Raw genomic sequence first — 17,039 nt, forward strand, 5'->3', positions numbered from 1 at the left:
TTTTGGGTGAATGTGCATTCTAACGCGAAAAACAACAATTGGAAATATGCCCCATCAGAGCTTATTCATCCTCTTTTTATGCAGACGGAAGCCCAAAAGCCTTTTTGCTTTGCTTGGGGGTGATTCTGGTGCACACCCAAAAAACCACAGGCGAATGTGAAGAAGCCCAATCAAAGCTTATTCATCGTGTAGAAACGCACATAGAAGCGAAAAGACGGTGTTTTGTTATTTTGGTCTCATTACACACACTGCGAATTCTGTGTCAATGTGCATTTACATCAAAGAACACGAAATGAGCAAAATCCAAGATTCTTCTTTCTATGTAGATGGAACGCAAAACAACCTGTTTTGCTTTGTTTTGGCATTACACTTTGCTTTGCTATTTGTGGGTGAATGAACACGGCAACAACCAACAACACCATGCGAATTGAAAGAAGCCCAATCAAAGCTTATTCTTCTTTCTATGCATATGGAAGCAAAAAGACGCTGTTTTCTTATTTTGGTCTACATAAACTTTGCGATTTCTGGGTCAATGTGCCTTTTCAACAAAGAACACGAAATAAGAGACATCCAAGATTCGTCTTTCTATGTAGATGGAACCCAAACAAACTGTTTTGCTTTGTTATGGCATTTTACACTTCGCGTTGCTGCTTTTGGAAGCAAAAAGACGCTGTTTTGTTATTTTGGTCTAATTACATAAACTTTGCGATTTCTGGGTCAATGTGCATTTTCACCAAAGAACACGACTTGAAATAAGCGACATCCAAGATTCGTCTTTCTATGTAGATGGAACCCAAAACAACCGGTTTTGCTTTGTTATGGCATTTTACACTTCGCGTTGCTATTTGTGGGTGAATGAACACGGAAACAACCAACAACACCATGCGAATTGAAAGAAGCCCAATCAAAGCTGATTCTTCTTTCTATGCATATGGAAGCAAAAAGACGCTGTTTTGTTATTTTGGTCTAATTACATAAACTTTGCGATTTCTGGGTCAATGTGCATTTTCACCAAAGAACACGACTTGAAATAAGTGACATCCAAGATTCGTCTTTCGATGTAGATGGAACCCAAAACAACCGGTTTTGCTTTGTTATGGCATTTTACACTTCGCGTTGCTATTTGTGGGTGAATGAAAACCGAAAGAAAAATCAAAGCTTATTCGTCCTCTTTCTATTGAGATGGAACCACGACTTCTCTGCTTAATTTGGGCTGATAACAAACATTTCACTCTGCGATTTTTGGGTGAATGTGCATTCTAACGCGAAAAACAACAATTGGAAATATGCCCCATCAGAGCTTATTCATCCTCTTTTTATGCAGACGGAAGCCCAAAAGCCTTTTTGCTTTGCTTGGGGGTGATTCTGGTGCACACCCAAAAAACCACAGGCGAATGTGAAGAAGCCCAATCAAAGCTTATTCATCGTGTAGAAACGCACATAGAAGCGAAAAGACGGTGTTTTGTTATTTTGGTCTCATTACACACACTGCGAATTCTGTGTCAATGTGCATTTACATCAAAGAACACGAAATGAGCAAAATCCAAGATTCTTCTTTCTATGTAGATGGAACGCAAAACAACCTGTTTTGCTTTGTTTTGGCATTACACTTTGCTTTGCTATTTGTGGGTGAATGAACACGGAAACAACCAACAACACCATGCGAATTGAAAGAAGCCCAATCAAAGCTGATTCGTCTTCTTTCTATGCATATGGAAGCAAAAAGACGCTGTTTTCTTATTTTGGTCTACATAAACTTTGAGATTTCTGGGTCAATGTGCCTTTTCAACAAAGAACACGAAATAAGAGACATCCAAGATTCGTCTTTCTATGTAGATGGAACCCAAACAAACTGTTTTGCTTTGTTATGGCATTTTACACCGCGTTGCTATGTGTGGGTGAATGAACACGGAAACAACCAACAACACCATGCGAATTGAAAGAAGCCCAATCAAAGCTGATTCGTCTTCTTTCTATGCATATGGAAGCAAAAAGACGCTGTTTTCTTATTTTGGTCTACATAAACTTTGCGATTTCTGGGTCAATGTGCCTTTTCAACAAAGAACACGAAATAAGAGACATCCAAGATTCGTCTTTCTATGTAGATGGAACCCAAACAAACTGTTTTGCTTTGTTATGGCATTTTACACTTCGCGTTGCTATTTGTGGGTGAATGAACACGGAAACAACCAACAACACCATGCGAATTGAAAGAAGCCCAATCAAAGCTGATTCGTCTTCTTTCTATGCATATGGAAGCAAAAAGACGCTGTTTTGTTATTTTGGTCTTACATAAACTTTGCGATTTCTGGGTCAATGTGCATTTTCACCAAAGAACACGACTTGAAATAAGTGACATCCAAGATTCGTCTTTCTATGTAGATGGAACCCAAAACAACCGGTTTTGCTTTGTTATGGCATTTTACACTTCGCGTTGCTATTTGTGGGTGAATGAAAACCGAAAGAAAAATCAAAGCTTATTCGTCCTCTTTCTATTGAGATGGAACCAAGACTTCTCTGCTTAATTTGGGCTGATAACAAACATTTCACTCTGCGATTTTTGGGTGAATGTGCATTCTAACGCGAAAAACAACAATTGGAAATATGCCCCATCAGAGCTTATTCATCCTCTTTTTATGCAGACGGAACCCCAAAAGCCTTTTTGCTTTGGTTGGGGGTGATTCTGGTGCACACCCAAAAAACAACAGGCGAATGGAAAGAAGCCCAATCAAAGCTTATTCATCGTGTAGAAACGCACATAGAAGCTAAAAGACGGTGTTTTGTTATTTTGGTCTCATTACACACACTGCGAATTCTGTGTCAATGTGCATTTACATCAAAGAACACGACTTGAAATGAGCAAAATCCAAGATTCTTCTTTCTATGTAGATGGAACGCAAAACAACCTGTTTTGCTTTGTTTTGGCATTACACTTTGCTTTGCTATTTGTGGGGGAATGAACACGGAAAACCAACAACACCATGCGAATTGAAAGAAGCCCAATCAAAGCTGATTCGTCTTCTTTCTATGCATATGGAAGCAAAAAGACGCTGTTTTGTTGTTTTGGTCTACATACTTTGCGATTTCTGGGTCAATGTGCCTTTTCAACAAAGAACACGAAATAAGAGACATCCAAGATTCGTCTTTCTATGTAGATGGAACCCAAACAAACTGTTTTGCTTTGTTATGGCATTTTACACTTCGCGTTGCTATTTGTGGGTGAATGAACACGGCAACAACCAACAACACCATGCGAATTGAAAGCCCAATCAAAGCTGATTCGCCTTCTTTCTATGCATATGGAAGCAAAAAGACGCTGTTTTGTTATTTTGGTCTACATAAACTTTGCGATTTCTGGGTCAATGTGCCTTTTCAACAAAGAACACGAAATAAGCGATATCCAAGATTCGTCTTTCTATGTAGATGGAACCCAAAACAACCGGTTTTGCTTTGTTATGGCATTTTACAATTCGCGTTGCTATTTGTGGGTGAATGAACACGGCAACAACCAAAAACACCATGCGAATTGAAAGAAGCCCAATCAAAGCTTATTCGTCTTCTTTCTATGCATATGGAAGCAAAAAGACGCTGTTTTGTTATTTTGGTCTACATAAACTTTGCGATTTCTGGGTCAATGTGCCTTTTCAACAAAGAACACGAAATAAGAGACATCCAAGATTCGTCTTTCTATGTAGATGGAACCCAAACAAACTGTTTTGCTTTGTTATGGCATTTTACACTTCGCGTTGCTATTTGTGGGTGAATGAACACGGAAACAACCAACAACACCATGCGAATTGAAAGAAGCCCAATCAAAGCTTATTCGTCTTCTTTCTATGCATATTGGAAGCAAAAAGACGCTGTTTTGTTATTTTGGTCTAATTACATAAACTTTGCGATTTCTGGGTCAATGTGCATTTTCACCAAAGAACACGACTTGAAATAAGCGACATCCAAGATTCGTCTTTCTATGTAGATGGAACCCAAAACAACCGGTTTTGCTTTGTTATGGCATTTTACACTTCGCGTTGCTATTTGTGGGTGAATGAACACGGAAACAACCAACAACACCATGCGAATTGAAAGAAGCCCAATCAAAGCTGATTCGTCTTCTTTCTATGCATGTGGAAGCAAAAAGACGCTGTTTTGTTATTTTGGTCTAATTACATAAACTTTGCGATTTCTGGGTCAATGTGCATTTTCACCAAAGAACACGACTTGAAATAAGCGACATCCAAGATTCGTCTTTCTATGTTGATGGAACCCAAAACAACCGGTTTTGCTTTGTTATGGCATTTTACACTTCGCGTTGCTATTTGTGGGTGAATGAAAACCGAAAGAAAAATCAAAGCTTATTCGTCCTCTTTCTATTGAGATGGAACCACGACTTCTCTGCTTAATTTGGGCTGATAACAAACATTTCACTCTGCGATTTTTGGGTGAATGTGCATTCTAACGCGAAAAACAACAATTGGAAATATGCCCCATCAGAGCTTATTCATCCTCTTTTTATGCAGACGGAAGCCCAAAAGCCTTTTTGCTTTGCTTGGGGGTGATTCTGGTGCACACCCAAAAAACAACAGGCGAATGGAAAAGCCCAATCAAAGCTTATTCATCGTGTAGAAAAGCACATAGAAGCGAAAAGACGGTGTTTTGTTATTTTGGTCTCATTACACACACTGCGAATTCTGTGTCAATGTGCATTTACATCAAAGAACACGACTTGAAATGAGCAAAATCCAAGATTCTTCTTTCTATGTAGATGGAACGCAAAACAACCTGTTTTGCTTTGTTTTGGCATTACACTTTGCTTTGCTATTTGTGGGTGAATGAACACGGAAAACCAACAACACCATGCGAATTGAAAGAAGCCCAATCAAAGCTGATTCGTCTTCTTTCTATGCATATGGAAGCAAAAAGACGCTGTTTTGTTATTTTGGTCTACATAAACTTTGCGATTTCTGGGTCAATGTGCCTTTTCAACAAAGAACACGAAATAAGAGACATCCAAGATTCGTCTTTCTATGTAGATGGAACCCAAACAAACTGTTTTGCTTTGTTATGGCATTTTACACTTCGCGTTGCTATTTGTGGGTGAATGAACACGGAAACAACCAACAACACCATGCGAATTGAAAGAAGCCCAATCAAAGCTTATGCGTCTTCTTTCTATGCATGTGGAAGCAAAAAGACGCTGTTTTGTTATTTTGGTCTACATAAACTTTGCGATTTCTGGGTCAATGTGCCTTTTCAACAAAGAACACGAAATAAGAGACATCCAAGATTCGTCTTTCTATGTAGATGGAACCCAAACAAACTGTTTTGCTTTGTTATGGCATTTTACACTTCGCGTTGCTATTTGTGGGTGAATGAACACGGAAACAACCAACAACACCATGCGAATTGAAAGAAGCCCAATCAAAGCTTATTCGTCTTCTTTCTATGCATATTGGAAGCAAAAAGACGCTGTTTTGTTATTTTGGTCTAATTACATAAACTTTGCGATTTCTGGGTCAATGTGCATTTTCACCAAAGAACACGACTTGAAATAAGCGACATCCAAGATTCGTCTTTCTATGTAGATGGAACCCAAAACAACCGGTTTTGCTTTGTTATGGCATTTTACACTTCGCGTTGCTATTTGTGGGTGAATGAAAACCGAAAGAAAAATCAAAGCTTATTCGTCCTCTTTCTATTGAGATGGAACCACGACTTCTCTGCTTAATTTGGGCTGATAACAAACATTTCTCTCTGCGATTTTTGGGTGAATGTGCATTCTAACGCGAAAAACAACAATTGGAAATATGCCCCATCAGAGCTTATTCATCCTCTTTTTATGCAGACGGAACCCCAAAAGCCTTTTTGCTTTGGTTGGGGGTGATTCTGGTGCACACCCAAAAAACAACAGGCGAATGGAAAGAAGCCCAATCAAAGCTTATTCATCGTGTAGAAACGCACATAGAAGCGAAAAGACGCTGTTTTGTTATTTTGGTCTCATTACACACACTGCGAATTCTGTGTCAATGTGCATTTACATCAAAGAACACGACTTGAAATGAGCAAAATCCAAGATTCTTCTTTCTATGTAGATGGAACGCAAAACAACCTGTTTTGCTTTGTTTTGGCATTACACTTTGCTTTGCTATTTGTGGGGGAATGAACACGGAAAACCAACAACACCATGCGAATTGAAAGAAGCCCAATCAAAGCTGATTCGTCTTCTTTCTATGCATATGGAAGCAAAAAGACGCTGTTTTGTTGTTTTGGTCTACATACTTTGCGATTTCTGGGTCAATGTGCCTTTTCAACAAAGAACACGAAATAAGAGACATCCAAGATTCGTCTTTCTATGTAGATGGAACCCAAACAAACTGTTTTGCTTTGTTATGGCATTTTACACTTCGCGTTGCTATTTGTGGGTGAATGAACACGGCAACAACCAACAACACCATGCGAATTGAAAGCCCAATCAAAGCTGATTCGCCTTCTTTCTATGCATATGGAAGCAAAAAGACGCTGTTTTCTTATTTTGGTCTACATAAACTTTGCGATTTCTGGGTCAATGTGCCTTTTCAACAAAGAACACGAAATAAGAGACATCCAAGATTCGTCTTTCTATGTAGATGGAACCCAAACAAACTGTTTTGCTTTGTTATGGCATTTTACACTTCGCGTTGCTATTTGTGGGTGAATGAACACGGAAACAACCAACAACACCATGCGAATTGAAAGAAGCCCAATCAAAGCTGATTCGTCTTCTTTCTATGCATATTGGAAGCAAAAAGACGCTGTTTTGTTATTTTGGTCTAATTACATAAACTTTGCGATTTCTGGGTCAATGTGCATTTTCACCAAAGAACACGACTTGAAATAAGCGACATCCAAGATTCGTCTTTCTATGTAGATGGAACCCAAAACAACCGGTTTTGCTTTGTTATGGCATTTTACACTTCGCGTTGCTATTTGTGGGTGAATGAAAACCGAAAGAAAAATCAAAGCTTATTCGTCCTCTTTCTATTGAGATGGAACCACGACTTCTCTGATTAATTTGGGCTGATAACAAACATTTCACTCTGCGATTTTTGGGTGAATGTGCATTCTAACGCGAAAAACAACAATTGGAAATATGCCCCATCAGAGCTTATTCATCCTCTTTTTATGCAGACGGAACCCCAAAAGCCTTTTTGCTTTGGTTGGGGGTGATTCTGGTGCACACCCAAAAAACAACAGGCGAATGGAAAGAAGCCCAATCAAAGCTTATTCATCGTGTAGAAACGCACATAGAAGCGAAAAGACGGTGTTTTGTTATTTTGGTCTCATTACACACACTGCGAATTCTGTGTCAATGTGCATTTACATCAAAGAACACGACTTGAAATGAGCAAAATCCAAGATTCTTCTTTCTATGTAGATGGAACGCAAAACAACCTGTTTTGCTTTGTTTTGGCATTACACTTTGCTTTGATATTTGTGGGGGAATGAACACGGAAAACCAACAACACCATGCGAATTGAAAGAAGCCCAATCAAAGCTGATTCGTCTTCTTTCTATGCATATGGAAGCAAAAAGACGCTGTTTTGTTGTTTTGGTCTACATACTTTGCGATTTCTGGGTCAATGTGCCTTTTCAACAAAGAACACGAAATAAGAGACATCCAAGATTCGTCTTTCTATGTAGATGGAACCCAAACAAACTGTTTTGCTTTGTTATGGCATTTTACACTTCGCGTTGCTATTTGTGGGTGAATGAACACGGCAACAACCAACAAAACCATGCGAATTGAAAGCCCAATCAAAGCTGATTCGCCTTCTTTCTATGCATATGGAAGCAAAAAGACGCTGTTTTGTTATTTTGGTCTACATAAACTGTGCGATTTCTGGGTCAATGTGCCTTTTCAACAAAGAACACGAAATAAGAGACATCCAAGATTCGTCTTTCTATGTAGATGGAACCCAAAACAACCGGTTTTGCTTTGTTATGGCATTTTACACTTCGCGTTGCTATTTGTGGGTGAATGAACACGGCAACAACCAACAACACCATGCGAATTGAAAGAAGCCCAATCAAAGCTTATTCGTCTTCTTTCTATGCATATGGAAGCAAAAAGACGCTGTTTTCTTATTTTGGTCTACATAAACTTTGCGATTTCTGGGTCAATGTGCCTTTTCAACAAAGAACACGAAATAAGAGACATCCAAGATTCGTCTTTCTATGTAGATGGAACCCAAACAAACTGTTTTGCTTTGTTATGGCATTTTACACTTCGCGTTGCTATTTGTGGGTGAATGAACACGGAAACAACCAACAACACCATGCGAATTGAAAGAAGCCCAATCAAAGCTTATTCGTCTTCTTTCTATGCATATTGGAAGCAAAAAAACGCTGTTTTGTTATTTTGGTCTAATTACATAAACTTTGCGATTTCTGGGTCAATGTGCATTTTCACCAAAGAACACGACTTGAAATAAGCGACATCCAAGATTCGTCTTTCTATGTAGATGGAACCCAAAACAACCGGTTTTGCTTTGTTATGGCATTTTACACTTCGCGTTGCTATTTGTGGGTGAATGAACACGGAAACAACCAACAACACCATGCGAATTGAAAGAAGCCCAATCAAAGCTGATTCGTCTTCTTTCTATGCATGTGGAAGCAAAAAGACGCTGTTTTGTTATTTTGGTCTAATTACATAAACTTTGCGATTTCTGGGTCAATGTGCATTTTCACCAAAGAACACAACTTGAAATAAGCGACATCCAAGATTCGTCTTTCTATGTTGATGGAACCCAAAACAACCGGTTTTGCTTTGTTATGGCATTTTACACTTCGCGTTGCTATTTGTGGGTGAATGAAAACCGAAAGAAAAATCAAAGCTTATTCGTCCTCTTTCTATTGAGATGGAACCACGACTTCTCTGCTTAATTTGGGCTGATAACAAACATTTCACTCTGCGATTTTTGGGTGAATGTGCATTCTAACGCGAAAAACAACAATTGGAAATATGCCCCATCAGAGCTTATTCATCCTCTTTTTATGCAGACGGAACCCCAAAAGCCTTTTTGCTTTGGTTGGGGGTGATTCTGGTGCACACCCAAAAAACAACAGGCGAATGGAAAAGCCCAATCAAAGCTTATTCATCGTGTAGAAACGCACATAGAAGCGAAAAGACGGTGTTTTGTTATTTTGGTCTCATTACACACACTGCGAATTCTGTGTCAATGTGCATTTACATCAAAGAACACGACTTGAAATGAGCAAAATCCAAGATTCTTCTTTCTATGTAGATGGAACGCAAAACAACCTGTTTTGCTTTGTTTTGGCATTACACTTTGCTTTGCTATTTGTGGGTGAATGAACACGGAAAACCAACAACACCATGCGAATTGAAAGAAGCCCAATCAAAGCTGATTCGTCTTCTTTCTATGCATATGGAAGCAAAAAGACGCTGTTTTCTTATGTTGGTCTACATAAACTTTGCGATTTCTGGGTCAATGTGCCTTTTCAACAAAGAACACGAAATAAGAGACATCCAAGATTCGTCTTTCTATGTAGATGGAACCCAAACAAACTGTTTTGCTTTGTTATGGCATTTTACACTTCGCGTTGCTATTTGTGGGTGAATGAACACGGAAACAACCAACAACACCATGCGAATTGAAAGAAGCCCAATCAAAGCTTATGCGTCTTCTTTCTATGCATGTGGAAGCAAAAAGACGCTGTTTTGTTATTTTGGTCTACATAAACTTTGCGATTTCTGGGTCAATGTGCCTTTTCAACAAAGAACACGAAATAAGAGACATCCAAGATTCGTCTTTCTATGTAGATGGAACCCAAACAAACTGTTTTGCTTTGTTATGGCATTTTACACTTCGCGTTGCTATTTGTGGGTGAATGAACACGGAAACAACCAACAACACCATACGAATTGAAAGAAGCCCAATCAAAGCTGATTCGTCTTCTTTCTATGCATGTGGAAGCAAAAAGACGCTGTTTTGTTATTTTGGTCTAATTACATAAACTTTGCGATTTCTGGGTCAATGTGCATTTTCACCAAAGAACACGACTTGAAATAAGCGACATCCAAGATTCGTCTTTCTATGTAGATGGAACCCAAAACAACCGGTTTTGCTTTGTTATGGCATTTTACACTTCGCGTTGCTATTTGTGGGTGAATGAAAACCGAAAGAAAAATCAAAGCTTATTCGTCCTCTTTCTATTGAGATGGAACCACGACTTCTCTGATTAATTTGGGCTGATAACAAACATTTCACTCTGCGATTTTTGGGTGAATGTGCATTCTAACGCGAAAAACAACAATTGGAAATATGCCCCATCAGAGCTTATTCATCCTCTTTTTATGCAGACGGAACCCCAAAAGCCTTTTTGCTTTGGTTGGGGGTGATTCTGGTGCACACCCAAAAAACAACAGGCGAATGGAAAGAAGCCCAATCAAAGCTTATTCATCGTGTAGAAACGCACATAGAAGCGAAAAGACGGTGTTTTGTTATTTTGGTCTCATTACACACACTGCGAATTCTGTGTCAATGTGCATTTACATCAAAGAACACGACTTGAAATGAGCAAAATCCAAGATTCTTCTTTCTATGTAGATGGAACGCAAAACAACCTGTTTTGCTTTGTTTTGGCATTACACTTTGCTTTGCTATTTGTGGGGGAATGAACACGGAAAACCAACAACACCATGCGAATTGAAAGAAGCCCAATCAAAGCTGATTCGTCTTCTTTCTATGCATATGGAAGCAAAAAGACGCTGTTTTGTTGTTTTGGTCTACATAAACTTTGCGATTTCTGGGTCAATGTGCCTTTTCAACAAAGAACACGAAATAAGAGACATCCAAGATTCGTCTTTCTATGTAGATGGAACCCAAACAAACTGTTTTGCTTTGTTATGGCATTTTACACTTCGCGTTGCTATTTGTGGGTGAATGAACACGGAAACAACCAACAACACCATGCGAATTGAAAGAAGCCCAATCAAAGCTTATGCGTCTTCTTTCTATGCATGTGGAAGCAAAAAGACGCTGTTTTGTTATTTTGGTCTACATAAACTTTGCGATTTCTGGGTCAATGTGCCTTTTCAACAAAGAACACGAAATAAGAGACATCCAAGATTCGTCTTTCTATGTAGATGGAACCCAAACAAACTGTTTTGCTTTGTTATGGCATTTTACACTTCGCGTTGCTATTTGTGGGTGAATGAACACGGAAACAACCAACAACACCATACGAATTGAAAGAAGCCCAATCAAAGCTGATTCGTCTTCTTTCTATGCATGTGGAAGCAAAAAGACGCTGTTTTGTTATTTTGGTCTAATTACATAAACTTTGCGATTTCTGGGTCAATGTGCATTTTCACCAAAGAACACGACTTGAAATAAGCGACATCCAAGATTCGTCTTTCTATGTAGATGGAACCCAAAACAACCGGTTTTGCTTTGTTATGGCATTTTACACTTCGCGTTGCTATTTGTGGGTGAATGAAAACCGAAAGAAAAATCAAAGCTTATTCGTCCTCTTTCTATTGAGATGGAACCACGACTTCTCTGATTAATTTGGGCTGATAACAAACATTTCACTCTGCGATTTTTGGGTGAATGTGCATTCTAACGCGAAAAACAACAATTGGAAATATGCCCCATCAGAGCTTATTCATCCTCTTTTTATGCAGACGGAACCCCAAAAGCCTTTTTGCTTTGGTTGGGGGTGATTCTGGTGCACACCCAAAAAACAACAGGCGAATGGAAAGAAGCCCAATCAAAGCTTATTCATCGTGTAGAAACGCACATAGAAGCGAAAAGACGGTGTTTTGTTATTTTGGTCTCATTACACACACTGCGAATTCTGTGTCAATGTGCATTTACATCAAAGAACACGACTTGAAATGAGCAAAATCCAAGATTCTTCTTTCTATGTAGATGGAACGCAAAACAACCTGTTTTGCTTTGTTTTGGCATTACACTTTGCTTTGCTATTTGTGGGGGAATGAACACGGAAAACCAACAACACCATGCGAATTGAAAGAAGCCCAATCAAAGCTGATTCGTCTTCTTTCTATGCATATGGAAGCAAAAAGACGCTGTTTTGTTGTTTTGGTCTACATAAACTTTGCGATTTCTGGGTCAATGTGCCTTTTCAACAAAGAACACGAAATAAGAGACATCCAAGATTCGTCTTTCTATGTAGATGGAACCCAAACAAACTGTTTTGCTTTGTTATGGCATTTTACACTTCGCGTTGCTATTTGTGGGTGAATGAACACGGAAACAACCAACAACACCATGCGAATTGAAAGAAGCCCAATCAAAGCTTATTCGTCTTCTTTCTATGCATGTGGAAGCAAAAAGACGCTGTTTTGTTATTTTGGTCTACATAAACTTTGCGATTTCTGGGTCAATGTGCCTTTTCAACAAAGAACACGACTTGAAATAAGCGATATCCAAGATTCGTCTTTCTATGTAGATGGAACCCAAAACAACCGGTTTTGCTTTGTTATGGCATTTTACACTTCGCGTTGCTATTTGTGGGTGAATGAACACGGCAACAACCAACAACACCATGCGAATTGAAAGAAGCCCAATCAAAGCTTATTCGTCTTCTTTCTATGCATATGGAAGCAAAAAGACGCTGTTTTGTTATTTTGGTCTACATAAACTGTGCGATTTCTGGGTCAATGTGCCTTTTCAACAAAGAACACGACTTGAAATAAGCGATATCCAAGATTCGTCTTTCTATGTAGATGGAACCCAAAACAACCGGTTTTGCTTTGTTATGGCATTTTACACTTCGCGTTGCTATTTGTGGGTGAATGAACACGGCAACAACCAACAACACCATGCGAATTGAAAGAAGCCCAATCAAAGCTTATTCGTCTTCTTTCTATGCATATGGAAGCAAAAAGACGCTGTTTTCTTATTTTGGTCTACATAAACTTTGCGATTTCTGGGTCAATGTGCCTTTTCAACAAAGAACACGAAATAAGAGACATCCAAGATTCGTCTTTCTATGTAGATGGAACCCAAACAAACTGTTTTGCTTTGTTATGGCATTTTACACTTCGCGTTGCTATTTGTGGGTGAATGAACACGGAAACAAAAAACAACACCATGCGAATTGAAAGAAGCCCAATCAAAGCTTATTCGTCTTCTTTCTATGCATATTGGAAGCAAAAAGACGCTGTTTTGTTATTTTGGTCTAATTACATAAACTTTGCGATTTCTGGGTCAATGTGCATTTTCACCAAAGAACACGACTTGAAATAAGCGACATCCAAGATTCGTCTTTCTATGTAGATGGAACCCAAAACAACCGGTTTTGCTTTGTTATGGCATTTTACACTTCGCGTTGCTATTTGTGGGTGAATGAACATGGAAACAACCAACAACACCATGCGAATTGAAAGAAGCCCAATCAAAGCTGATTCGTCTTCTTTCTATGCATATGGAAGCAAAAAGACGCTGTTTTGTTATTTTGGTCTAATTACATAAACTTTGCGATTTCTGGGTCAATGTGCATTTTCACCAAAGAACACGACTTGAAATAAGCGACATCCAAGATTCGTCTTTCTATGTAGATGGAACCCAAAACAACCGGTTTTGCTTTGTTATGGCATTTTACACTTCGCGTTGCTATTTGTGGGTGAATGAAAACCGAAAGAAAAATCAAAGCTTATTCGTCCTCTTTCTATTGAGATGGAACCACGACTTCTCTGCTTAATTTGGGCTGATAACAAACATTTCACTCTGCGATTTTTGGGTGAATGTGCATTCTAACGCGAAAAACAACAATTTTTTTTTTTTTTAAATATTTTTATTGGATTTTCAAAATTTTTTTTAAACACACAAACATATATCATAAACACAAAACACAAAACAGAATATCTGTAGTTTCATACCCTTACAATCATTACCCTCTTTCAGTGACTTCCCCCCACCCCCCCCAGCCACCTTCCCATTTCATTAAATATCTCAGCAAGTTATTTGTTCAAATCTCTTAAATATTATTCATATCTTTTCTTATAATTTATCCTTTATCCATTTTTACTTTAAATCCCATTATACATATTAAATTGTTTCTCTAAGGTCGGCCTAATTTCTCTCCCACAAATTCCTTGCTCTTTATATTAAATCAAAAAACAATAATATTTCTATTCTAAACCCCAGACTTTTACCACTCTACACTCCCCTCCCCCTCTGTCCCGGTATTTGCCCCTTCCCACATTAATATCCCAAAGAAAAAAAAACAGATTTAACCCGGATTTCTCACATCAGAGGCCCTTAGGCCCGCGTTAATCACTCTCCAGCAATTTTGTTTATAGTCCTTTTTATTGATCTTCTCTTCTCGAAGGAATTCTGTCACCAGTTCCTCATATTTTTCAAACAAAAATCAAAGCTGATTCGTCTTCTTTCTATGCATATGGAAGCAAAAAGACGCTGTTTTGTTATTTTGGTCTACATAAACTTTGCGATTTCTGGGTCAATGTGCATTTTCACCAAAGAACACGACTTGAAATAAGCGACATCCAAGATTCGTCTTTCTATGTAGATGGAACCCAAAACAACCGGTTTTGCTTTGTTATGGCATTTTACACTTCGCGTTGCTATTTGTGGGTGAATGAAAACCGAAAGAAAAATCAAAGCTTATTCGTCCTCTTTCTATTGAGATGGAACCACGACTTCTCTGCTTAATTTGGGCTGATAACAAACATTTCACTCTGCGATTTTTGGGTGAATGTGCATTCTAACGCGAAAAACAACAATTGGAAATATGCCCCATCAGAGCTTATTCATCCTCTTTTTATGCAGACGGAACCCCAAAAGCCTTTTTGCTTTGGTTGGGGGTGATTCTGGTGCACACCCAAAAAACCACAGGCGAATGGAAAGCCCAATCAAAGCTTATTCATCGTGTAGAAACGCACATAGAAGCGAAAAGACGGTGTTTTGTTATTTTGGTCTCATTACACACACTGCGAATTCTGTGTCAATGTGCATTTACATCAAAGAACACGACTTGAAATGAGCAAAATCCAAGATTCTTCTTTCTATGTAGATGGAACGCAAAACAACCTGTTTTGCTTTGTTTTGGCATTACACTTTGCTTTGCTATTTGTGGGTGAATGAACACGGCAACAACCAACAACACCATGCGAATTGAAAGAAGCCCAATCAAAGCTTATTCGTCTTCTTTCTATGCATATGGAAGCAAAAAGACGCTGTTTTGTTATTTTGGTCTACATAAACTTTGCGATTTCTGGGTCAATGTGCCTTTTCAACAAAGAACACGAAATAAGAGACATCCAAGATTCGTCTTTCTATGTAGATGGAACCCAAACAAACTGTTTGGCTTTGTTATGGCATTTTACACTTCGCGTTGCTATTTGTGGGTGAATGAACACGGCAACAACCAACAACACCATGCGAATTGAAAGAAGCCCAATCAAAGCTTATTCGTCTTCTTTCTATGCCTATTGGAAGCAAAAAGACGCTGTTTTGTTATTTTGGTCTAATTACATAAACTTTGCGATTTCTGGGTCAATGTGCATTTTCACCAAAGAACACGACTTGAAATAAGCGACATCCAAGATTCGTCTTTCTATGTAGATGGAACCCAAAACAACCGGTTTTGCTTTGTTATGGCATTTTACACTTCGCGTTGCTATTTGTGGGTGAATGAACATGGAAACAACCAACAACACCATGCGAATTGAAAGAAGCCCAATCAAAGCTGATTCGTCTTCTTTCTATGCATATGGAAGCAAAAAGACGCTGTTTTGTTATTTTGGTCTAATTACATAAACTTTGCGATTTCTGGGTCAATGTGCATTTTCACCAAAGAACACGACTTGAAATAAGCGACATCCAAGATTCGTCTTTCTATGTAGATGGAACCCAAAACAACCGGTTTTGCTTTGTTATGGCATTTTACACTTCGCGTTGCTATTTGTGGGTGAATGAAAACCGAAAGAAAAATCAAAGCTTATTCGTCCTCTTTCTATTGAGATGGAACCACGACTTCTCTGCTTAATTTGGGCTGATAACAAACATTTCTCTCTGCGATTTTTGGGTGAATGTGCATTCTAACGCGAAAAACAACAATTGGAAATATGCCCCATCAGAGCTTATTCATCCTCTTTTTATGCAGACGGAACCCCAAAAGCCTTTTTGCTTTGGTTGGGGGTGATTCTGGTGCACACCCAAAAAACAACAGGCGAATGGAAAGAAGCCCAATCAAAGCTTATTCATCGTGTAGAAACGCACATAGAAGCGAAAAGACGGTGTTTTGTTATTTTGGTCTCATTACACACACTGCGAATTCTGTGTCAATGTGCATTTACATCAAAGAACACGACTTGAAATGAGCAAAATCCAAGATTCTTCTTTCTATGTAGATGGAACGCAAAACAACCGGTTTTGCTTTGTTTTGGCATTACACTTTGCTTTGCTATTTGTGGGTGAATGAACACGGCAACAACCAACAACACCATGCGAATTGAAAGAAGCCCAATCAAAGCTGATTCGTCTTCTTTCTATGCATATGGAAGCAAAAAGACGCTGTTTTCTTATTTTGGTCTACATAAACTTTGCGATTTCTGGGTCAATGTGCCTTTTCAACAAAGAACATGAAATAAGAGACATCCAAGATTCGTCTTTCTATGTAGATGGAACCCAAACAAACTGTTTTGCTTTGTTATGGCATTTTACACTTCGCGTTGCTATTTGTGGGTGAATGAACACGGAAACAACCAACAACACCATGCGAATTGAAAGAAGCCCAATCAAAGCTGATTCGTCTTCTTTCTATGCATATGGAAGCAAAAAGACGCTGTTTTGTTATTTTGGTCTAATTACATAAACTTTGCGATTTCTGGGTCAATGTGCATTTTCACCAAAGAACACGACTTGAAATAAGCGACATCCAAGATTCGTCTTTCTATGTAGATGGAACCCAAAACAACCGGTTTTGCTTTGTTATGGCATTTTACACTTTGCGTTGCTATTTGTGGGTGAATGAAAACCGAAAGA

Source organism: Podarcis erhardii, assembly GCF_964252035.2.
Source record: "Podarcis erhardii genome assembly, chromosome: Z".
Taxonomy (NCBI): domain Eukaryota; kingdom Metazoa; phylum Chordata; class Lepidosauria; order Squamata; family Lacertidae; genus Podarcis; species Podarcis erhardii.